Raw genomic sequence first — 25186 nt, 5'->3', positions numbered from 1 at the left:
TAGTGCTGCTGTTTGTCCTTCACAGCAGTCATCAGGTGCTTCCACTTTGGACGGGGCAATTTAGTCTGGCTTCACCCTTTAGTGAGTGCCAGTTGTCCATTGTTTTTCTGGAGGATTCACATCTCTGCTTGGTTTCTCCTGCTGGATTGTCCAAATCATCAAAGACAAGTCCTGGCTTTGTTTTTGCAGTCCACATGCGGTGGACTTTATAGTTCAGTGAATTGCTATGTTTTTTCTTGTCCAGCTTTGTCTGTGTAAGGATTTATTCAGCCAAGCTGGAAGCTCTGGAGTCGCAGAGTTACCCTCCATGCCTTTAGTTAGGTGTGGAGATTTTTGTATTCTCTGTGGTGGATTTTTGTAGTATTTTAATACTGACCGCACAGTACTCTGTCCTGTCTTTTCTTTCTAGGTAGCGTGGCCTCCTTTGCTAAATTCTGTTTTCAGTCTGCGTTTGTAATTTCCCTCTCCTCTCACAGTCAATATTTGTGGGGGGCTGTCTTTCCTTTGGGGATTTTCTCTGAGGCAAGATAGTTTTCCTGTTTCTTTCTTTAGGGGTAATTAGTCCTCCGGCTGTGACGAGGTGTCGAGGGAGTGACAGGAACATCCCACGGCTACTTATAGTTGCGGTGTTAAGTTCAGGGTCTGCGGTCAGTATAGAGGCCACCTACTCCAGAGCTCGTCCATGCTGCTCCTAGGCCACCAGATCATAACAGTACAACTGGCCTACAATGAGTTAACCGCATCTCAAAAGAAGGGAAAGAAAGTGCTGAGCCATTTTTTTTTCTGTACTCTGTTGTGGTTTTTTTTCCCTCTTCACCTCTGGGTGGCTCAAGAGTTAGGCGCTGACATGGATGTTCAGGGACTTGCTTCTCGGGTGGATCAACTTGCTGCTAGAGTACAGGGTATTTCTGATTATATCGTGCAGACTACTGTTTTAGAGCCTAGAATTCCTACCCCTGATCTGTTTTTTGGGGACAGGTCCAAATTTTTGAGCTTTAAAAATAACTGTAAACTGTTTTTTGCTCTGAAGCCCCGTTCCTCTGGTGATCCCATCCAGCAGGTAAAAATTGTCATATCTCTGTTGCGTGGCGACCCTCAGGATTGGGCATTTGCCCTGGAACCTGGGAATCCGGCCTTGCTTAATGTAGACACCTTTTTTCAGGTGCTTGGGTTATTGTATGATGAACCTAATTCTGTGGATCATGCTGAGAAAACCTTGTTGGCCCTGTGTCAGGGTCAAGAAGCGGCAGAATCATATTGCCAGAAATTTAGAAAATGGTCTGTGCTTACTACGTGGAATGAGGATGCTTTGGCGGCAATTTTCAGAAAGGGTCTTTCTGAATCTGTTAAAGATGTTATGGTGGGCTTCCTGTTATGACCCCAATGGCGAGGGTCTCAGAGGAACGTGGAAGTCTGCAGAATACAAAAATCCAGCTCATAGGGCAGTGGTAGCTGGGTTGACCATATATCTACTCCTAACGCCAACACTAGAAGTAGCCGGGGATCATTCCTACGTTGATTCTAGATGACACGCTCCAGCCGGAGAATCTAGCTACCCCTAGTAGAGGAAAACAAAAGACCTTTCTTGCCTCCAGAGAAGGGGACCCCAAAGCTGGATAGAAGCCCCCCACAAATAATAACGGTGAGGTAAGAGGAAATGACAAACACAGAAATGAACCAGGTTTAGCACAGAGAGGCCCGCTTACTGATAGCAGAATAAAGAAAGGTAACTTATATGGTCAACAAAAACCCTATCAAAATCCACACTGGAAATTCAAGAACCCCCGAACCGTCTAACGGTCCGGGGGGAGAACACCAGCCCCCTAGAGCTTCCAGCAAAGGTCAGGATATATATTTGGAACAAGCTGGACAAAAATACAAAACCAAAACAAAATAGCAAAAAGCAAAAAAGCGGACTTAGCTGATATAACTGGAAGCAGGATCAGTAGACAAGAGCACAGCAGACTAGCTCTGATAACTACGTTGCCAGGCATTGAACTGAAGGTCCAGGGAGCTTAAATAGCAACACCCTTAACTAACGACCCAGGTGCGGATAAAAGGAATGACAGAAAAACCAGAGTCAAAAAACTAGTAACCACTAGAGGGAGCAAAAAGTAAATTCACAACAGTACCCCCCCCTTAGTGAGGGGTCACCGAACCCTCACCACGACCACCAGGGCGATCAGGATGAGCGGCATGAAAGGCATGAACTAAATCGGCCGCATGAACATCAGAGGCGACCACCCAGGAATTATCCTCCTGACCATAGCCCTTCCACTTGACCAGGTACTGAAGCCTCCGCCTGGAGAGGCGAGAATCCAAGATCTTCTCCACCACGTACTCCAACTCGCCCTCAACCAACACCGGAGCAGGAGGCTCAACAGAAGGAACTATAGGCACAATGTACCGCCGCAACAAGGACCTATGAAATACATTGTGAATAGCAAACGACACAGGAAGATCCAGACGAAAAGATACAGGATTAAGGATTTCCAATATCTTGTAAGGCCCAATAAAACGAGGTTTAAATTTGGGAGAGGAGACCTTCATAGGAACAAAGCGGGAAGAAAGCCATACCAAATCCCCAACGCGTAGTCGGGGACCCACACCGCGGCGGCGGTTGGCAAAGCGCTGAGCCCTCTCCTGTGACAACTTCAAGTTGTCCACCACATGATTCCAGATCCGCTGCAACCTATCCACCACAGAATCCACCCCAGGACAGTCAGAAGGCTCCACATGACCCGAAGAAAAGCGAGGATGGAAACCAGAGTTGCAGAAAAAAGGCGAAACCAAGGTGGCGGAACTAGCCCGATTATTAAGGGCAAACTCAGCCAACGGCAAGAATGTCACCCAATCGTCCTGATCAGCAGAGACAAAACACCTCAAATAAGCCTCCAAAGTCTGATTGGTTCGCTCCGTCTGTCCATTAGTCTGAGGATGGAAAGCAGACGAAAACGACAAATCAATGCCCATCCTACTACAAAAGGATCGCCAGAATCTGGAAACGAACTGGGATCCTCTGTCTGACACAATATTCTCAGGGATGCCGTGCAAACGAACCACGTTCTGGAAAAACACAGGAACCAGATCGGAAGAGGAAGGCAGCTTAGGCAAAGGAACCAAATGGACCATCTTTGAGAAGCGATCACATATCACCCAGATAACGGACATGCCCTGGGATAGCGGAAGATCAGAAATGAAATCCATGGAGATATGTGTCCAAGGTCTCTTCGGGACAGGCAAGGGCAAGAGCAAACCGCTGGCACGAGAACAGCAAGGCTTAGCTCGAGCACAAGTCCCACAGGACTGCACAAATGACCGCACATCTCTTGACAAGGAAGGCCACCAAAAGGACCTGGCCACCAGATCTCTGGTGCCAAAAATTCCCGGGTGACCTGCCAACACCGAGGAATGAACCTCGGAAATGACTCTGCTGGTCCACTTATCCGGGACAAACAGTCTGTCAGGTGGACAAGACTCAGGCCTATCAGCCTGAAATCTCTGCAACACACGTCGCAGATCCGGAGAAATAGCTGACAAGATAACTCCATCTTTAAGAATACCAACAGGATCAGCGACTCCAGGAGCATCAGGCACAAAGCTCCTAGAAAGAGCATCGGCCTTCACATTCTTTGAACCTGGTAAATACGAGACAACAAAATCAAAGCGGGAGAAAAACAATGACCAGCGGGCCTGTCTCGGATTAAGGCGTTTAGCAGACTCGAGATACATCAGATTTTTGTGATCAGTCAAGACCACCACACGATGCTTAGCACCCTCGAGCCAATGACGCCACTCCTCAAATGCCCATTTCATGGCCAACAACTCCCGATTGCCCACATCATAATTTCGCTCGGCAGGCGAAAACTTCCTAGAGAAAAAGGCACAAGGTTTCATAACAGAGCAACCAGGGCCTCTCTGCGACAAAACGGCCCCTGCTCCAATCTCTGAAGCATCCACCTCAACCTGAAAGGGAAGTGAGACATCGGGCTGGCACAAAACAGGCGCCGAAGTAAACCGGCGTTTCAACTCCTGGAAAGCCTCCACGGCAGCAGGAGCCCAGTTAGCTACATCGGAGCCCTTCTTGGTCATATCCGTCAAAGGTTTCACAATGCTAGAAAAATTAGCGATAAAACGACGGTAGAAGTTAGCGAAACCCAAGAACTTCTGTAGACTCTTAACTGACGAGGGCTGAGTCCAATCAAGAATAGCTCGGACCTTGACTGGGTCCATCTCCACAGCAGAAGGGGAAAAAATGAACCCCAAAAAGGGAACCTTCTGTACACCAAAGAGACACTTTGAGCCCTTGACAAACAAAGAATTTTCACGCAAAATTTTAAAGACCAACCTGACCTGCTCCACATGCGAATCCCAATTATCAGAAAAAACCAAAATATCATCCAGATAAACAATCAAAAATTTATCCAGATACTTCCGGAAAATGTCATGCATAAAGGACTGAAAAACTGAAGGCGCATTGGAGAGCCCAAAAGGCATCACCAAGTACTCAAAATGACCTTCGGGCGTATTGAATGCGGTTTTCCATTCATCACCTTGCTTAATGCGCACAAGGTTGTACGCACCACGAAGATCTATCTTGGTGAACCACTTGGCACCTTTAATCCGGGCAAACAAGTCAGACAACAGCGGTAAAGGATACTGAAATTTGACAGTGATCTTATTTAAAAGCCGATAATCAATACAAGGTCTCAAAGATCCGTCCTTTTTTGCCACAAAAAAGAATCCCGCACCAAGAGGGGAAGAAGACGGACGAATATGTCCTTTCTCTAGAGACTCCTTGATATATGAACGCATAGCGGTATGTTCAGGTACCGACAGATTAAACAGTCTTCCCTTAGGAAATTTACTGCCTGGGATCAAATCTATAGCACAGTCACAGTCCCTATGAGGAGGCAGTGCACTGGACTCAGACTCACTGAAGACATCCTGATAATCAGACAAATACTCCGGAACTTCCGAAGGCGTAGAAGAAGCAATAGACACAGGCAGGGAATCCCCATGAATACCACGACAGCCCCAACTTGAGACTGACATAGCCTTCCAGTCCAGGACTGGATTATGGGTCTGTAACCATGGCAGCCCTAAAACAACCAAATCATGCATTTTATGTAAAACCAGGAAACGTATCACCTCGCGGTGTTCAGGAGTCATGCACATGGTAACCTGTGTCCAATACTGCGGTTTATTTGCTGCCAATGGTGTAGCATCAATACCCCTAAGAGGAATAGGATTTTCTAATGGTTCAAGAGTAAAACCACAGTGCTTAGCAAATGAGAGATCCATGAGACTCAGGGCAGCACCTGAATCTACAAACGCCATGACAGGATAAGATGACAGTGAGCAAATCAAAGTTACAGACAGAATAAATTTAGGTTGCAAATTACCAACGGTGACAGGACTAACAACCTTAGCTATACGTTTAGAGCATGCTGAGATAATATGTGTAGAATCACCACAGTAGTAGCACAAGCCATTCCGGCGTCTATGAATTTTCCGCTCATTTCTAGTCAGGATTCTATCACATTGCATTAAATCAGGTGTCTGTTCAGACAACACCATGAGGGAATTTGCGATTTTTCTATCACATTGCACCGAATTAGGTGTCTGTTCAGACAACACCATGAGGGAATTTGTGGTTTTGCGCTCCCGCAACCGCCGGTCAATTTGAATAGCCAGTGCCATAGTATCATTCAGACCTGTGGGAATGGGAAAACCCACCATAACATTCTTAATGGCTTCAGAAAGGCCATTTCTAAAATTAGCGGCCAGTGCACACTCGTTCCAATGTGTCAGCACGGACCATTTCCGAAATTTTTGGCAGTACACTTCAGCCTCGTCCTGCCCCTGAGACATAGCCAGCAAAGCCTTTTCTGCCTGAATCTCAAGATTGGGTTCCTCATAAAGTAAACCGAGCGCCAGAAAAAACGCATTAATATCAGCCAATGCCGGATCTCCTGGCACCAGCGAAAAAGCCCAATCCTGAGGGTCGCCCCGTAAGAACGAAATAACAATTTTTACTTGCTGAGCAGAGTCTCCAGATGAACAGGGTCTCAGGGACAAAAACAATTTACAATTATTCACAAAATTCCTAAACTTAAACCTGTCTCCGGAAAACAGTTCAGGAATCGGTATTTTAGGTTCTGACCTAGGATTACTGATAACATAGTCTTGTATGCCCTGCACACGAGTAGCCAGCTGGTCCACACTTGTAATCAAGGTCTGGACATTCATGTCTGCAGCAAGCATAGCCACTCTGAGGTAAAGGGGAAGAAGAAAAAAAAAAAAAAACTCAGAATCTTCTTTCTTATAATCCCTCTTCTGCAATGCATTAAACATTTAATACTGGCCTGGCAAACTGTTATGACCCCAATGGCGAGGGTCTCAGAGGAACGTGGAAGTCTGCAGAATACAAAAATCCAGCTCATAGGGCAGTGGTAGCTGGGTTGACCATATATCTACTCCTAACGCCAACACTAGAAGTAGCCGGGGATCATTCCTACGTTGATTCTAGATGACACGCTCCAGCCGGAGAATCTAGCTACCCCTAGTAGAGGAAAACAAAAGACCTTTCTTGCCTCCAGAGAAGGGGACCCCAAAGCTGGATAGAAGCCCCCCACAAATAATAACGGTGAGGTAAGAGGAAATGACAAACACAGAAATGAACCAGGTTTAGCACAGAGAGGCCCGCTTACTGATAGCAGAATAAAGAAAGGTAACTTATATGGTCAACAAAAACCCTATCAAAATCCACACTGGAAATTCAAGAACCCCCGAACCGTCTAACGGTCCGGGGGGAGAACACCAGCCCCCTAGAGCTTCCAGCAAAGGTCAGGATATATATTTGGAACAAGCTGGACAAAAATACAAAACCAAAACAAAATAGCAAAAAGCAAAAAAGCGGACTTAGCTGATATAACTGGAAGCAGGATCAGTAGACAAGAGCACAGCAGACTAGCTCTGATAACTACGTTGCCAGGCATTGAACTGAAGGTCCAGGGAGCTTAAATAGCAACACCCTTAACTAACGACCCAGGTGCGGATAAAAGGAATGACAGAAAAACCAGAGTCAAAAAACTAGTAACCACTAGAGGGAGCAAAAAGTAAATTCACAACAGCTTCTCCACGCCTGCAGGTCTGAGTGATTCTATGTCTCTGGCCATTCAAATTGATCGGCGCTTGCGTGAGCGCAGAGTTGTGCACACTATGGCATTGTCTTCCAAGCGGAGTCCTGAGCCAATGCAGTGTGATAGGATTGTGTCTAGAGCTGAACGCCAAGGATTCAGACGTCAGAATAGGTTGTGCTTTTACTGCGGCGATTCTGCTCATGTTATTTCTGATTGCCCTAAGCGTGCCAAGAGAATCGCTAATTCCGTTACCATCAGTACTGTACAACCTAAATTTCTGTTATCTGTGACCCTGATCTGCTCATTATCGTCATTCTCTGTCATGGCATTTGTGGATTCAGGCGCCGCTTTAAATTTGATGGACTTAGAATTTGCCAGACGTTGTGGTTTTCCCTTACAGCCTTTGCGGAGTCCTATCCCTTTGAGGGGTATTGATGCTACACAATTGGCTAAAAATAAACCTCAGTTTTGGACACAGTTAACCATGTGCATGGCGCCAGCCCATCAGGAAGATTGTCGTTTCCTGGTGTTGCATAATTTGCATGATGCTATTGTGCTGGGGTTTCCATGGTTACAGGTACATAATCCGGTGTTGGATTGGAAATCTATGTCTGTGACTAGTTGGGGTTGTCAGGGGGTTCATGATGACGTTCCTCTGATGTCAATTTCCTCCTCCCCCTCTTCTGAAATTCCTGAGTTTCTGTCAGATTGCCAGGATGTTTTCGATGAGCCCAAGTCCAGTTCCCTTCCACCGCATAAGGACTGTGATTGTGCTATTGACTTGATTCCAGGCTCTAAGTTTCCTAAGGGCCGACTTTTCAACCTGTCTGTGCCTGAACATGCCGCCATGCGGAGCTATGTAAAGGAGTCTTTGGAGAAGGGGCATATTCGGCCATCTTCTTCTCCATTGGGAGGTTTTTTTTTTTTGTTGCCAAGAAGGATGGCTCCTTGAGACCCTGTATTGATTATCGCCTCTTGAATAAGGATCACGGTCAAATTCCAATACCCTTTGCCTTTGCTTTCTGATTTGTTTGCCAGGATTAAGGGGGCTAGTTGGTTTACTAAGATTGACCTTCGAGGGGCATATAATCTTGTTCGTATTAAGAAGGGTGACGAATGGAAAACTGCGTTTAATACGCCCGAGGGCCATTTTGAATATCTTGTGATGCCATTCGGACTCTCTAATGCCCCATCTGTGTTTCAGTCCTTCATGCATGATATTTTTCGGAATTATCTTGATAAATTCATGATTGTATATTTGGATGATATTTTGATTTTTTCAGATGATTGGGAGTCTCATGTGAAACAAGTCAGGATGGTATTTCAGGTCCTTCGTGATGATGCCTTGTTTGTGAAGGGGTCTAAGTGCCTCTTTGGAGTACAGAAGGTTTCTTTTTTGGGCTTCATTTTTTCTCCATCATCTATAGAAATGGATCCGGTTAAGGTTCAGGCCATTCATGATTGGATCCAGCCCACATCCGTGAAGAGCCTTCAGAAATTTTTGGGCTTTGCTAATTTTTATCGCCGTTTCATTGCCAACTTCTCCAGTGTGGTTAAACCCCTGACTGATTTGACGAGGAAGGGCGCTGATGTAGCTAATTGGTCCTTTGAGGCTGTTTCTACCTTTCAGGAGCTTAAGCGCCGATTTACTTCTGCCCCTGTGTTGCGTCAGCCGGATGTTTCTCTTCCTTTTCAGGTTGAGGTTGACGCTTCTGAGATTGGGGCAGGGGCCGTTTTGTCTCAGAGGAATTCTGATGGTTCCTTGATGAAACCGTGGCCTTCTTTTCTCGAAAGTTTTCGCCTGCAGAACGCAATTATGATGTCGGCAATCGTGAGTTGTTGGCTATGAAGTGGGCATTTGAGGAGTGGCGACATTGGCTTGAGGGGGCCAAGCACCGTATTGTGGTCTTGACCGATCATAAGAATCTGATTTACCTCGAGTCTGCCAAACGGCTGAATCCTAGACAGGCCCGATGGTCCCTGTTTTTCTCCCGTTTTGATTTTGTTGTCTCGTATCTTCCGGGTTCTAAGAATGTTAAGGCTGATGCCCTCTCTAGGAGTTTTTTGCCTGATTCCCCTGGGATTCTTGAGCCGGTTGGTATTCTGAAGGAGGGGGTGATTCTTTCTGCCATCTCCCCTGATTTGCGACGGGTTCTTCAGGAGTTTCAGGCTGATAAACCTGATCGCTGGGGAAACTTTGTTCCTGACAGATGGACTAGTAAAGTGATTTCTGAGGTTCACTGTTCTGTGTTGGCTGGCCATCCTGGGATTTTTGGTACCAGAGATTTGGTTAGTAGGTCCTTTTGGTGGCCTTCTTTGTCACGGGATGTGCGTTCTTTTGTGCAGTCCTGTGGGACTTGTGCGCAGGCCAAACCTTGCTGCTCCCGCGCCAGTGGGTTGCTTTTGCCTTTGCCGGTCCCTGAGAGGCCTTGGACGCATATTTCTATGGATTTTATTTCGGATCTTCCTGTTTCCCAGAGGATGTCTGTTATCTGGGTGGTCTGTGACCGGTTTTCTAAGATGGTTCATTTGGTACCTTTGCCTAAATTGACTTCCTCTTCTGAGTTGGTTCCGTTGTTTTTTCAGCATGTGGTTCGTTTGCATGGCATTCCGGAGAATATTGTGTCCGATAGAGGTTCCCAGTTTGTTTCTAGGTTTTGGCGGTCCTTTTGTGCTAAGCTGGGCATTGATTTGTCTTTTTCTTCCGCATTTCATCCTCAGACAAACGGCCAAACCGAGCGAATTAACCAGACTTTGGAAACTTATTTGAGATGCTTTGTATCTGCCGATCAGGATGATTGGGTGGCTTTCTTGCCATTGGCCGAGTTTGCCCTTAATAATCGGGCTAGTTCGGCTACCTTGGTTTCACCATTCTTTTGTAATTCTGGGTTTCATCCTCGTTTTTCTTCAGGGCAGGTTGAGTCTTCTGATTGTCCTGGGGTGGACTCTGTGGTTGACAGGTTGCAGCAGATTTGGGCTCATGTTGTGGACAATTTGGTGTTGTCTCAGGAGGAGGCTCAGCGTTTTGCCAACCGTCGTCGGCGTGTGGGTTCCCGGCTTCGGGTTGGGGATTTGGTCTGGTTGTCTTCTCGTCATGTTCCTATGAAGGTTTCTTCCCCGAAGTTCAAGCCTCGGTTTATTGGTCCTTATAGGATTTCTGAGATTATCAATCCAGTGTCTTTTCGTTTGGCCCTTCCAGCCTCTTTTTCCATCCATAATGTTTTTCATAGATCTTTGTTGCGGAAATATGTGGTGCCCGTGGTTCCCTCTGTTGATCCTCCTGCCCCGGTGTTGATTGATGGGGAGTTGGAGTATGTTGTGGAGAAGATCTTGGATTCTCGTTTTTCAAGACGGAGGCTTCAGTATCTTGTCAAGTGGAAGGGTTATGGCCAGGAGGATAATTCTTGGGATGTTGCCTCCGATGTTCATGCTGATGATTTGGTTCGTGCCTTCCATTTGGCTCGTCCGGATCGGCCTGGGGGCTCTGGTGAGGGTTCGGTGACCCCTCCTCAAGGGGGGTACTGTTGTGAATTCTGTTGTGGGTTCTGCTCTTGGGCTCCCTCCGGTGGTTATAAGTGGTAGTGCTGCTGTTTGTCCTTCACAGCAGTCATCAGGTGCTTCCACTTTGGATGGGGCTATTTAGTCTGGCTTCACCCTTTAGTGAGTGCCAGTTGTCCATTGTTTTTCTGGAGGATTCACATCTCTGCTTGGTTTCTCCTGCTGGATTGTCCAAATCATCAAAGATAAGTCCTGGCTTTGTTTTTGCAGTCCACATGCGTTGGACTTTATAGTTCAGTGAATTGCTATGTTTTTTCTTGTCCAGCTTTGTCTGTGTAAGGATTTATTCAGCCAAGCTGGAAGCTCTGGAGTCGCAGAGTTACCCTCCATGCCTTTAGTTAGGTGTGGAGATTTTTGTATTCTCTGTGGTGGATTTTTGTAGTATTTTAATACTGACCGCACAGTACTCTGTCCTGTCTTTTCTTTCTAGGTAGCGTGGCCTCCTTTGCTAAATTCTGTTTTCAGTCTGCGTTTGTATTTTCCCTCTCCTCTCACAGTCAATATTTGTGGGGGGCTGTCTTTCCTTGGAGATTTTCTCTGAGGCAAGATAGTTTTCCTGTTTCTTTCTTTAGGGGTAATTAGTCCTCCGGCTGTGACGAGGTGTCGAGGGAGTGACAGGAACATCCCACGGCTACTTATAGTTGCGGTGTTAAGTTCAGGGTCTGCGGTCAGTATAGAGGCCACCTACTCCAGAGCTCATCCATGCTGCTCCTAGGCCACCGGATCATAACACTGCTCCACAAGTCTTGCAATTCCCAAGGCTTGCAGGGCGCTTGGGGATGGAGAACTAAACCATTACACACCATAATATGGGAAATTAAACTACCAAACAGCTAGGGTTGGAGATCTAAAGCACTACACATCAGAACATGGAGAAGTAAACTAATAAACAACAGGGGTTGGAGAACTAAACTACTAAACAGCTATGATTGAAGAATGTAACAAATACACCCCAGAACATGGAGAACTAAACTAATTGACAACAGGGATTGGAGAACTAAGGTGTCCCTAGACACCAAGTCATGGACTCCCCAGGGTTTGCAGAACAAACCTCTGTATCTAACACTTCCTCCAGTGCTTCTGCATCTTCCACCTCCACTAGGGCCTCCACCTACACCCTCAACCCCTACCTCAATGAAACACACGTTCCAACACTGCAGAGAGAATTCCACCCACCTCCGTACTGCGCATCCAGGGCTCACCGCAATCAGGCAGTGTTTAAATAAATATGCCTTGGAGATGGAAGTCATACAGATCAAGAGTTGTTGACAGCTATTGGAGTGCCCACCAGGGCCGTGGGGATACTCGGTACCGGGCCAGTTCTTAAAGGGGACGTGTCACGGCAGCAGTGACCCGGTCCATGGCCCTGGGCGTCCAATAAAAGGAAATAATGGGGAAATAAAGTCTAATATAGTAATTTGTTGTGAACTGTGTTTCTGGGCTCCCTCTGGTGGTCACTATCGGTATTGTGTTAGGTATGTCTTGTTGCAGGCCTGAGCTCCAGCTGTGTCGTTAAGCAGCGGGTGTTTCCTATTTGAGTCTCCTCTGGACTCAGTCTCTTGCCTGGCTCCGTTGTATCCAGACCTATTTGGTCTCCTCCAGATTCCTTTCAGTCTGCCTCATGCAAGAAAAGCTAAGTCTGTTTTGTACAATTTGGATCGTTTGCACTATTCAGTGTTTTTGTCCAGCTTGCTTTATATTAGATTTTTGACTCGCTGGAAGCTCTAGGGGGCTGATATTCTCCCTCCACACCGTCAGTCGGTGTGGGGGTTCTTGAATGTTCAGCGTGGATGTTTTGTAGGGTTTTCTGCTAACCGCATAGTCCACTATCTATTTTCTGCTATCTAGACTATTGGGCCTCACTTTGCTGAATCTAGTTCATCTCTACGTTTGTGTTTTCCTCTTGCCTCACCGTTATTATTTGTTGGGGGCTTTCTATATCTTTGGGGTTCAATTTCTCTGGAGGCAAGCGAGGTCTTATTTTTTCCCTCTAGGGGTAGTCAGTTCTCCGGCTGGCTCGAGACGTCTAGAACCAACGTAGGCACGTTCACCGGCTACTTTTAGTTGTTTGTGTCAGGATCAGGTATGCGGTTAGTCCAGTTTCCACCTCCCTAGAGCAGTATTTATATTTTTGCTATCTTGCCGGAATATCAGAGATCCTCTGCCATTGGGATCATAACAGAATGCCAGGCCAAAAGAAAATGTTTAATGCGTCGCAGAAGCGGGATTAAAAAGAAGTTCTGAGTTTTTTTTGTTTTTGTTTTTTTTTTGCTGCAGTTTGCCTAGCTTCTTCCATCCCCTTTTTCTCTGAGTGGCTGAAACTCTGCTGCAGATATGAATGTCCAGACTCTGACTTCTAGTGTGGATCAGCTTGCTGCTAGGGTGCAACGCATTCAGGATTTTGTTATCCATAGCCCTATGTCTGAACCAAAAATACCTATTCCTGAGCCGTTTTTTGGATATAGATTTAAATTCCTGAATTTTAGGAATAATTGTAAATTGTTTCTGTCTCTGAAACCTCGTTCCTCTGGTGATTCCGCTCAGCAAGTTAAGATTGTTATTTCCTTCTTGCGCGGCGACCCTCAGGATTGGGCCTTCTCTCTGGCGCCAGGAGATCCTGCATTGGTGAATGTTGATGCGTTTTTTCTGGCACTTGGTTTGCTTTATGAGGAGCCTAATCTTGAAAATCAGGCTGAAAAAATGTTGCTGGTTATCTCTCAGGGTCAGGACGAAGCTGAGGTATGTTGCCAAAAATTTCGGAAATGGTCCGTGCTTACTCAATGGAATGAGTGTGCACTGGCCGCAAATTTCAGAAATGGTCTTTCTGAAGCTATTAAAGATGTGATGGTGGGGTTTCCTATCCCTACAGGTCTGAATGATTCAATGGCTCTGGCCATTCAAATTGATCGACGTTTGCGGGAGCGCAAATCTGTTAATCCTTTGGCGGTGCTGTCTGAACGGTCACCTGATTCTATGCAATGTGACAGAATTCTGACCAGAGCCGAGCGACAAAATCATAGACGTCAAAATGGGTTGTGTTTCTACTGTGGTGATTCAACACATGTTATCTCAGCATGCTCTAAACGTTTAAAGAAAAAAGTTAATCCTGTCGCCATTGGTAATTTTCAGCCTAAGTTTATTTTGTCTGTGACTTTAATTTGTTCATTATCTTCTTACTCAGTTATGGCTTTTGTGGATTCTGGTGCTGCTTTAAGTCTGATGGATTTGTCGTTTGCCAAGCGCTGCGGTTTTGTCCTGGAGCCTTTGGAAAATCCTATTCCTCTTAGAGGAATTGATTCTACGCCATTGGCAGAGAATAAACCTCAGTATTGGACGCAGGTGACCATGTGCATGACTCCTGTACATCAGGAGGTGATTCGTTTTTTGGTACTGCATAAAATGCATGATGTTGTCATTTTGGGTCTGCCATGGTTACAGGCCCATAATCCAGTTTTAGATTGGAAAGCTATGACTGTGTCTAGTTGGGGGTGTCAGGGGATTCATGGCGATTCTCCATTGGTGTCTATTGCTTCTTCTACTCCTTCTGAGATCCCTGAGTTTTTGTCAGACTTTCAGGATGTATTTAATGAGGCCAGGTCCAGTGCCCTTCCTCCTCATAGGGACTGTGATTGTGCTATAGATTTGATTCCTGGTAGTAAGTTTCCTAAGGGACGACTCTTTAATTTATCTGTGCCAGAGCATGCCGCGATGCGGAGTTATATAAAGGAGTCTTTGGAGAAGGGACATATTCGCCCATCCTCGTCCCCTCTTGGTGCAGGATTCTTTTTTGTGGGCAAGAAAGACGGGTCTCTGAGACCTTGTATTGATTATCGTCTTCTGAATAAGATCACTGTTAAATTTCAGTATCCTTTGCCATTGTTGTCTGATTTGTTTGCTCGGATTAAGGGATCCAGTTGGTTCACCAAGATAGATCTTCGTGGTGCGTATAACCTTGTGCGCATAAAGCAGGGAGATGAATGGAAAACGGCATTTAATACGCCTGAGGGTCATTTTGAGTACCTGGTGATGCCTTTCGGACTATCTAATGCTCCTTCTGTGTTTCAGTCCTTCATGCATGACATCTTCCGGAAATATCTGGATAAATTTATGATTATATATCTGGATGATATTTTGGTTTTTTATGATGATTGGGAGTCCCATGTGAACCAGGTCAGGATGGTGTTTCAGGTTTTGCGGGAGAATGCTCTATTTGTGAAGGGTTCAAAATGTATCTTTGGGGTACAGAAGGTTTCTTTTTTGGGTTTTATTTTTTCCCCTTCTACTGTGGAGATGGACCCAGTTAAGGTCCGTGCCATTCATGACTGGACTCAGCCCACGTCTGTTAAGAGCCTGCAGAAGTTCTTGGGCTTTGCTAATTTTTACCGTCGTTTTATCGCTAATTTCTCCAGCGTGGTTAAACCTTTGACGGATATGACCAAGAAGGGTTCTGATGTTGCGAATTGGTCTCCTGCGGCCGTGGAGGCCTTTCGGGAGCTGAAGTGTCGGTTTACTTCAGCGCCAGTCTTGTGCCAGCCGGATGTCTCTCTTCCCTTCCAGGTTGAAGTTGATGCTTCTGAAATTGGTGCAGGGGCTGTTTTGTCGCAAAAAAGTTCTGATGGCTCCGTGATGAAGCCATGCGCCTTCTTTTCAAGGAAATTTTCGCCTGCTGAGCAGAACTACGATGTTGATAATCGGGAGTTGTTGGCCGGCCATGAAGTGGGCATTTGAGGAGTGGCGACATTGGCTCGAGGGAGCTAGACATCGTGTGGTGGTCTTGACTGATCATAAAAATCTGATTTACCTCGAGTCTGCCAAGCGCCTGAATCCTAGACAGGCCCGTTGGTCGTTGTTTTTCTCCCGTTTTGACTTTGTGGTCTCGTACCTGCCTGGTTCGAAGAACGTGAAGGCTGATGCACTTTCTATGAGTTTTGTGCCTGATTCTCCGGGAGTCTCTGAGCCGGCTGGTATTCTCAGAGAGGGAGTAATTTTGTCTGCCATTTCCCCAGATTTGCGACGAGGGCTGCAAAAATTTCAGGCTGATAGGCCTGATCGTTGTCCACCAGAGAGATTGTTTGTCCCTGATGGATGGACCAAAAGAGTTATTTCTGAGGTTCATTCTTCGGTGTTGGCGGGACATCCTGGGATTTTTGGTACCAGAGATTTGGTGGCCAGGTCCTTTTGGTGGCCTTCCTTGTCACGGGATGTGCGTTCTTTTGTGCAGTCCTGTGGGATTTGTGCTCGGGCTAAGCCTTGCTGTTCTCGTGCCAGCGGGTTGCTTTTGCCCTTGCCTATCCCAAAGAGGCCTTGGACGCACATTTCCATGGATTTCATTTCGGATCTTCCGGTGTCTCGGAAGACGTCTGTCATCTGGGTGGTGTGCGATCGTTTTTCTAAAATGGTCCATTTGGTGCCCTTGCCTAAGTTGCCTTCCTCCTCTGATTTGGTTCCTTTGTTCTTTCAGAATGTGGTTCGTTTGCATGGCATCCCTGAGAATATTGTATCTGACAGAGGATCCCAGTTTGTGTCCAGATTCTGGCGATCCTTTTGTGCTAAGATGGGTATTGATTTGTCTTTTTCGTCGGCTTTTCATCCTCAGACTAATGGCCAGACCGAGCGAACTAATCAGACGTTAGAGACTTATTTGAGATGTTTTGTTTCTGCTGATCAGGACGACTGGGTTACCTTTTTGCCACTGGCCGAGTTTGCCCTTAATAATCGGGCTAGTTCAGCCACCTTGGTTTCACCCTTTTTCTGCAACTCTGGTTTTCATCCTCGTTTCTCCTCGGGTCAGGTTGAATCTTCTGACTGTCCTGGGGTTGATTCTGTGGTGGATAGGTTGCAGCGGATTTGGAACCATGTGGTGGACAATTTGAAATTGTCACAAGACAAGGCCCAGCGTTTTGCCAACCGCCGCCGCGGTGTGGGTCCCCGACTTCGTGTTGGGGATTTGCTTTGGTTGTCTTCTCGGCATGTTCCTTTGAAAGTCTCCTCTCCTAAGTTCAAGCCTCGCTTTATCGGTCCTTATAAGATTTTGGAAATCCTTAACCCGGTGTCTTTTCGCTTGGACCTTCCAGCGTCTTTTGCTATTCATAATGTGTTCCATAGGTCCTTGTTGCGGCGGTACGTGGTGCCTATGGTTCCTGCTGTTGAGCCTCCTGCCCCGGTTTTGGTTGAGGGCGAGTTGGAGTACGTGGTGGAGAAGATTCTGGATTCTCGTATCTCTAGACGGAAACTCCAGTATTTAGTTAAGTGGAAAGGCTATGGTCAGGAGGATAATTCCTGGGTTGTCGCCTCTGATGTTCATGCGGCTGATTTGGTTCATGCCTTTCACGCTGCTCATCCTGATCGCCCTGGGGGTCTTGGTGAGGGTTCAGTGACCCCTCCTCAAGGGGGGGGTACTGTTGTGAACTGTGTTTCTGGGCTCCCTCTGGTGGTCACTAACGGTATTGTGTTAGGTATGTCTTGTTGCAGGCCTGAGCTCCAGCTGTGTCGTTAAGCAGCGGGTGTTTCCTATTTGAGTCTCCTCTGGACTCAGTCTCTTGCCTGGCTCCATTGTATCCAGACCTATTTGGTCTCCTCCGGATTCCTTTCAGTCTGCCTCATGCAAGAAAAGCTAAGTCTGTTTTGTACAATTTGGATCGTTTGCATTATTCAGTGTTTTTGTCCAGCTTGCTTTACATTTGATTTTTGACTCGCTGGAAGCTCTAGGGGGCTGATATTCTCCCTCCACACCGTCAGTCGGTGTGGGGGTTCTTGAATGATCAGCGTGGATGTTTTGTAGGGTTTTCTGCTAACCGCATAGTCCACTATCTATTTTCTGCTATCTAGACTATTGGGCCTCACTTTGCTGAATCTAGTTCATCTCTACGTTTGTGTTTTCCTCTTGCCTCACCGTTATTATTTGTTGGGGGCTTTCTATATCTTTGGGGTTCAATTTCTCTGGAGGCAAGCGAGGTCTTATTTTTTCCCTCTAGGGGTAGTCAGTTCTCCGGCTGGCTCGAGACGTCTAGAACCAACGTAGGCACGTTCACCGGCTACTTTTAGTTGTTTGTGTCAGGATCAGGTATGCGGTTAGCCCAGTTTCCACCTCCCTAGAGCAGTATTTATATTTTTGCTATCTTGCCGGAATATCAGAGATCCTCTGCCATTGGGATCATAACAGTAATTGTTCGTGACACCATCTGTGGTACTCGGCAAATAAGAGATATTAGCCAACGCTGCTTGAAGAATCCACTGGGGCTGATGATGATGCAGCATACGTTTGAGCACTTGTTCACCTGGTGACAAGGGAATTGCAGGAGCATGTTGGTTAAAGTCTCTTTCTTGCTTTTGTCTTGCTTGTGCTAAACTTCTCTCTACGCATTCTTGCACTTGGCGATACTTTTCCTTTCTCTCAGTTTCCCAATCTGTATGTGGTGAGATATCTTCTGGGGTTAAGACTCCCATGTCTCGATCGACAGGTAGTTGACTGGACCTTCCCCTCATTAGGAATGCTGGAGTACAGTTGGTGGAGTTTACTGGGACATGGTTGTACAAGTCTACCAAGTCTGGTAATGCTTCTGGCCATGAGTTCCTTTCATGTACAGGCAAAGTCTTTAGTAGATCAATCACTATTTGGTTCATTTTCTCGCACATTCCATTGATTTGCGGATGATACGGAGTGGTTCTAATCTTTTTGCATCCATACAGGTTGCAGAATTCTTGAAATACCTCCACTTTGAAAGCTGGTCCTTGATCAGTAAGCACTTTTTCAGGGTACCCATGCCGTCTACAGAAGTGCTGTTGGAAAGCTCCAGCTGCGGTTCTTGCTGTCAGATCCTTGACAGGTATAACTACTAGGAATCTGGAGTAGTGATCCACGATAGTCAAAGCGTAGACATAGCCTGACCGGCTTGGAGTTAATTTCACATGGTCTAAGGCCACCAGTACAAGTGGCTTCTTGGTGATGATGGGCTGTAGGGGAGCCCTTTGGCTGTCACGGTCCTTTCTGCGCAGGCTACATGGGCCACACTCACGGCACCACTTTCGATGGTTTTCCTCATGCCAGGCCAGTAGAATCTTCCACGTAACAGGATCTCCAACTTCTTCCATCCAAAGTGTCCTGCTCTGTCATGGTACGCTTCTAGAACCATGGGCGCAACTCGTCTTGGGACCATTATCTGCCAGACTAGCTCTTGTGTGTGTGGATCAATGTTTCTTCTGCACAGCTTACCATCGAAGATGAATAGTTTGCCTTTTTCCTTCTAGAGTCATTGTGTTTCTTGCGGATCATCTGGACCAGGGTGCGAGTCTGCCTGTGTCAGCAGTTCTTTCACCAAATGGATTGCGGGGTTGCTATCCTGCGTTTCTGCCCATCCATGGTGGGGCAATGGATTTAGCGTGGTTTCGTGTTTGTTTTTCTGCTGGTTCCTCACATAATGAGAGTTTTGAGTTGCTCCAGAGCGATGGAAAGCTGGCAGTTCCACCTCTTCAAGCTCTTCTGAATCCTCTCCCACATCTGGTAGGTTGGGCATTCTGGATAATGCATATGCGTTAGCATTCTTGTGCCCTGCACGGTATTTGATAGTGAAGTCATAATTGGAGAACCGAGCCATGCATCGCTGCTCCAAAGCACCGAGTTTCGCAGTCTCTAAGTGGGTCAGCGGGTTGTTATCTGTGTAGACTGTAAATTTTGAAGAGGCCCCGTAGTGCTTGAATCTTTCTGTCACTGACCAGACGATGGCGAGGAACTCCAGCTTGAAGGAGCTGTAGTTCTCGGGGTTTCTTTCTGTGGGGCGCAACTTCCTGCTGGTGTATGCAATCACCCTCTCCTTGCCTCTTTGTACCTGGGACAGTACAGCTCCCAATCCTACATTACTGGCATCCGTGTACAGTATAAACGGTCGGTCGTATTCTGGGTAGGCCAATACCTCTTCTCCCTTGAAAGCCATCTTCAACTGAGTGAAGGATTTTTCCAGTCGGTCGTTCCAATCAAATGGGGTATTTTTACCTTTGATTTTCTTAGATTGGCCCACTAACAGGTCTTGCAGTGGTGCGGCTATTTTAGTGAAGTCTTTCACAAATCTTCTGTAATAGCCTACCAACCCGAGGTACTGTCGGACTTCATGGAGGTTACTGGGTTTTGGCCAGTTCTTGATCACGGTGACCTTGTCTGGGTCTGGGACCACTCCCTCAGAGCTGACCACATGGCCCAGGTACTGCACTTTGGGCTTTAACAGATGGCATTTGGATGTTTTTACCTTTAAGCCAAAGTTGGACAGAGCTTCGAACACCTCAGCTAGGTGCTTCAGATGGTCCTCATATGTCTTGGAGAAGACGATGACATCGTCCAGGTACAACAAGACGGTTTCGAAGTTCTTGTGCCTGATACAGCACTCCATCATCCTCTGAAACATTCCTGGGGTGTAGCACAGGCCAAACGGCATGTAATTGAACTCGGAGAGACCCATCAGTGTTGTGAAGGCCGTCTTCTCCTTGTCCGCCTCTGCTACGGGAACCTGCCAGTACCCACTGGTGAGATCTAAGGTAGAAAAGTAATTAGCAGATTTTAATGCAGCCAATGACTCTTCTATTCTGGGTAGCGGATATGCATCCTTGTGTGTAATGCGGTTTATCTGCCTATAATCTACACACATCCTCTTGGTGCCATCTTTCTTTCTGACGAGGACTAATGGAGCTGCCCAGGGGCTACAACTATCTCTGATTACCCCAGCCTCCTTCATCTCTCGCAACATACTTTTGGCACACTGGTAATGAGCTGGAGGTACAGGCTGGTACCTCTCCTTAATGGGTGGATGACTACCCATGGGGATGTGATGTTGTACTCCTTTTACCTGCCCAAAATCTAGGGGGTGTTTACTGAAGACTCGTTCATACTCTTGGACCACCCTGTAAGCCCCTTGTTTCTGGTGTGTAGGTGTAGAGACAGTGCCCACGTGCAATTTTTGACACCAATCTTCCATTCAACCTGCAGAGCCATTGTCCTCCACCTGGGTGGACGGGACCAATGGTTCTGCCACCTGTATTACATTGTTGTTGACAGTAAACAGTTTGGCAATTGTGGCATATCTGGTCAAGTGAACTTCCTTCTCTCCGCAGTTGAGAACACGTACTGGTACCCTCCCTTTGCGGACTTTGACTACCCCTCTGGCTGTCAGGATTGTAGGCCTACTGTCAGAATACACAGGTTCTACCAGTGCCTGGTAGTCTTTACCTCTGATACCTATTTCTGCCCGACACCATATTAACATTTCACTTCTGGGGGGTATTGCAATGGGGATTGGATCACTCACAGTGACTCTGCCAATTTCTCCACCAGACAGTTCTACCTGTTGTCTTTGTACCAGAGCCCTGATTTAGTTCTGCAAGACTCTCTGTTCACTGGAACCAGCTGTTTTCGCCACCTGCTGTAACAAGACAATAACCTCAGACAGACAATTTTCAATAACATTAGTACCAATGGTCATCATAGGGTTACATTCACGTCGATCAATATCGACAATCACGATCCCTTGGGCTTTTAATTCTACCTGTCCCACTTTTATGGTGACCTCTTTGTATCCCACTTGTGGCAACAGCTGACCGTTACTTGCTACTATAGTGAAATCATCATCAGGGCCACGAGTAATGTCTGTGTCAGCCCAATAGCGCTTATAAAGTATGTACGGCATAGTTGTAACTTGTGAACCAGTGTCCAACAAAGCATTCATGGGGATGCCGTCGATCACAATGGGGAGAACAGGTCGTCGTCCAACGTATTTGGCTCTCCAGTTGTTTGGGTCTGGTCGTCCTACTCCTGGGGATTGGCCCTCTGCCCCAGGGGTTGCCCGTTTAAATGACAGTACCTTGCAATGTATCCTGCTTGGTTGCAGCGGCGGCAGATGGGTCATCCATCCTGATGATAGCGATCGTCGTCCCTTCCTCTGGTCGGTGGGATCCTCTTCTGTCATCGCCAGGGGATGTCCTCTGGTCTGGAAGCCAGCTTGATCTTCTCCTTGGGGGCCTCCTGTAAGGACTGCATGGTCCGGGCAAATGCAGCAAATTTCTTGGTCAGCTCTTGCATCTGGAGGCGTAGTCCTGCGGGAGAATCATCATCGAGGACCTGGGCATTGGCCTCAGCAGGGACTTGAGGATATGACGCCACCTCCTGATGGTATGTGAGGGCTGGTAGCTTAGGAGGTACTACACGGCTGGGTGGAGGTTCGTACAACACCCGTATGGCGTTGTCCTTAAATTGCGCAAAGTCTAGGTCGGGGTTTTGCAAAGCCAGAATACGTAATTGAGCCTTGTGGGTATGAGATAGAAGCCCCTCAATGAACTGCTTCTTCAAAAGTTTATCTGCATCCTGTATGCTGTTGGGATCTACTTGTTCAACAGTGCCTCCTACAAATTAAGTGCATAGTCCCGTATACTGTCTTGGGCTTTTTGCTTACATCCGAAGAACTTCATTTTTATCTCTGCAGGGGTGCGGGTGTCAAAAGTAACTTTGGGCTTAGCAAAGATCTGCTGCACAGTCCCTTTATCCACATCCGACCAGGATTTTACCTCCCTCAGGGCTGCTCCAGACAGTTGGCCTTTTAGAATATGAATCTTCTGATGCTTTGTCAGGGGATACACTTCCAACAGGCTACAGAGTCTTTCTTTAAAATTGGTGAACATATGTGATTCGCCAGAATATTGCGGGAGCCAGGCTGCCCCAGGTATGTACGGCATGGACAAAGGCATGATGGCCGCTGTAGCTGTGGTGGTGACCGGCCGGCTTATGGGAGCTGTGGCCTCGACTAGCGGTACAGGGACTGCGGCTGCATTCTCCGCTGAGCCCAGGGGCATCACTGGGCCTGCAGGTGCTAGGCCTGGGGGTGCTATGAGGTCTGCGGCTACGACTGCCGCCAGCTCCCCTCCCGGGTTAGACATGGCTCTTTCCCCTCGCTAACCTGATAGAAGTCGGATCTCTTCTCCGGAATCTGCGGTGGTTCCTCCAGCACTCCACTCAGCACTTTGCAGCATCTTTTCTTCCGGCTTTGCTGTACGACGTCTTCACTTCCGGCACTCTTCTCAGCAGCGCGGCATCTGTTTTTCTGCTCCGCGCTCTTTTTTGGCTGGCTCCGCCCATGAAGCTATGGCTCCTCCTCCTTGCGCTCCACGTGGCGCGGCAATGGTGGGAGTTTTGGCGGCAATTCACAATGCACAGTCTCTTAGGCGCACATGACCCGATTTGCTGGGTCAGTAGATCCTGTTCGTGACGCCAAGATGAGTCGCCCTGTGGCAAGGGGTACTCGGTACCGGGTCCTGCTGTTTCATAGGGGAATGTCACGGTGGCTGCGACCCGGTCCGTGGCCCAGGGCGCCCATGTAAAAGGGGAAGGTCTTTAAAGGGATAAAGTTTATGTTCGTGACGCCACCTGTGGTATTCGGTCATTGGGGACCGGCGCTGCTTTAAGGGGTCTGCTCGGGTGATGTTATGGCAGCTAGATGGTATAGCTTCCCACAGGTGAAGTATATAACCTGGGCTCCCGATGTGTAGATGGTGGTATGGTGAGAGGCGCAGAGAAGAACGAGGACACAAGGTTGCAGTCTCTTTACCTTTACTGAAGACTTCAGCATCCATAGTCCAGGGCACCAGCCCACAGGGCAAGCAGAGAATTCTGGGCAGTCCAGAGACAAGCAAGTTCCCCTGGGTAAGTCAGGTGGGAGCCTACCACTCTGCGCTTTCTGTCTCCAAGTCCCTGCTGCCACTAAGTGTCTCAACAAGGTCTTTAATTGTTCTGCTGTCCTAGGATAGGTACCTGTATGGCAGGCAGCTCGGGCCGTAGGTTCTGGGGTCTGTTCTTTGTGACTTCGGGCTCCTAAGTGCTGCTGTGCCACAGGCAATTGTGGGCAGAGTTTTGGTAATGCAATGCCCTCCGGTTCTGCTCTGTGTTTTATAATCCACAAAAGCCTCGGGCTACCGGTACCCGGATTCTTGCACTGTAACTCTTCAGAGGCCTGCTCGTGGCCTCCTGGAGCTCTCACTTTCCTTTGTGCTCCTCTCCTATCTGTCCTCGCACACAGACTCCTACTCCAGACTGAGCTCGCTCCGCCTCCAAACCAAGATCTTTATTCAGGGAAGCTGCCCTAAAACAGGGCTTGGAGCTCCCCCTCCTGGCCTGGAAGTGGAAGCTATTGTGTGTGTGTAAACCTACCAAAGGAAATTTCACTTGTCTCTGGACATAGCACTATCCTCCCCGAAAGGAAGACAGCACTACTGGGGTGCCACACAGAAACCACTGTCGTTGTGTGCTCACTTCCACCATTCCACTTAAGTGTTTATAAAGATCTTTCAGACTACCGGTTGATATGCGATATGACCACACGATTAATTCAACTCTGCACATGTTGCAGCGACTGTGGCCGCAGCACCGAGACCTGTTGCAGTATGGTATTTTATGGGAACAGCAAGACAGATATGTCAGGACTCAGTGATGACAAGCGCTCTTACTGAGTATATTAGCACAATGTTTCCTTTGTGTTTCATGAGCCATAAAATAATAAACTAATCCCACAATATTTTAACCGATCAATCTAAAGTTCTCTTTGCTAATAGATAGTGGAGCTCGCCGTAAGACTCCAATAGCAACTGTCAAATTAAGGCTATGTGCAAACTGCATTACAAGGCGAAGACGATTCAGGAAAACAGCGTCAGTGTTTTTCCTAGAACTCTTGTGCCAATTTTTCTGTCATTTTTATCTTTTTTTGTAGTTTAAACTTTATCTCTTTCATGCCTTTGCCATTTTCTGTTGTTTTTTTTTATTTTCATTTTTTGCTCAACTTCTTTCTAGAGCTATAACTTTTTTATTTTTGAATTAATATGGACCTATGATAGCTTTTTTTTGCAAGACAAGTTTTACTTTTGAATGACGCCATTGATTTTACCATATAACATACTGGAAAACAGGAACAAAAAGTCCAAGTGTGGTGATATTGCAAAAAAAGTGAAATTCAACAATTGTTTTTTGGGCTTTTTATTAACCATGTTCACTATATGATAAAATTGACCTAGCAATATGATTTCCCAGGTCATTATCAGTATGTACATACCAAACATGTATAGGTTTTTTTTTATTTAAGTGTTGAAAAAAAAATTAGGAACTTTTCATTACTAAAATTTGCTTTTGTAACCATTCTGAGACCTGTAGTATTTTCATTTTTTAGGATCTGAGGCTGGGTGAGGGCTTATTTTTTCTGCCCTGAGCTGACGTTTTTATTGATACCATTTTGGGGTAGATATGATGTTTTGATCAACTCTTATTGCATTTTATTGAAATATTGCGGCAACCAAAACATCTTAATTCTGGTTTACTGATCTGATTAATTTATTTTTTATTTTAATAGATTGGACATTTCTAAATGCACTGATACCAAATAGGGGGAAAAGGGGGTGATTTGAACTTTTGTATTTGTTTTATTTTTTTCATATTTTTAAAAACATTTTTATGGTATTGAATA

This window comes from Ranitomeya variabilis, chromosome 4 (assembly GCF_051348905.1).
Source record: "Ranitomeya variabilis isolate aRanVar5 chromosome 4, aRanVar5.hap1, whole genome shotgun sequence".
NCBI classification, from domain to species: domain Eukaryota; kingdom Metazoa; phylum Chordata; class Amphibia; order Anura; family Dendrobatidae; genus Ranitomeya; species Ranitomeya variabilis.
Note: the sequence above shows the minus strand (reverse complement) of the source record.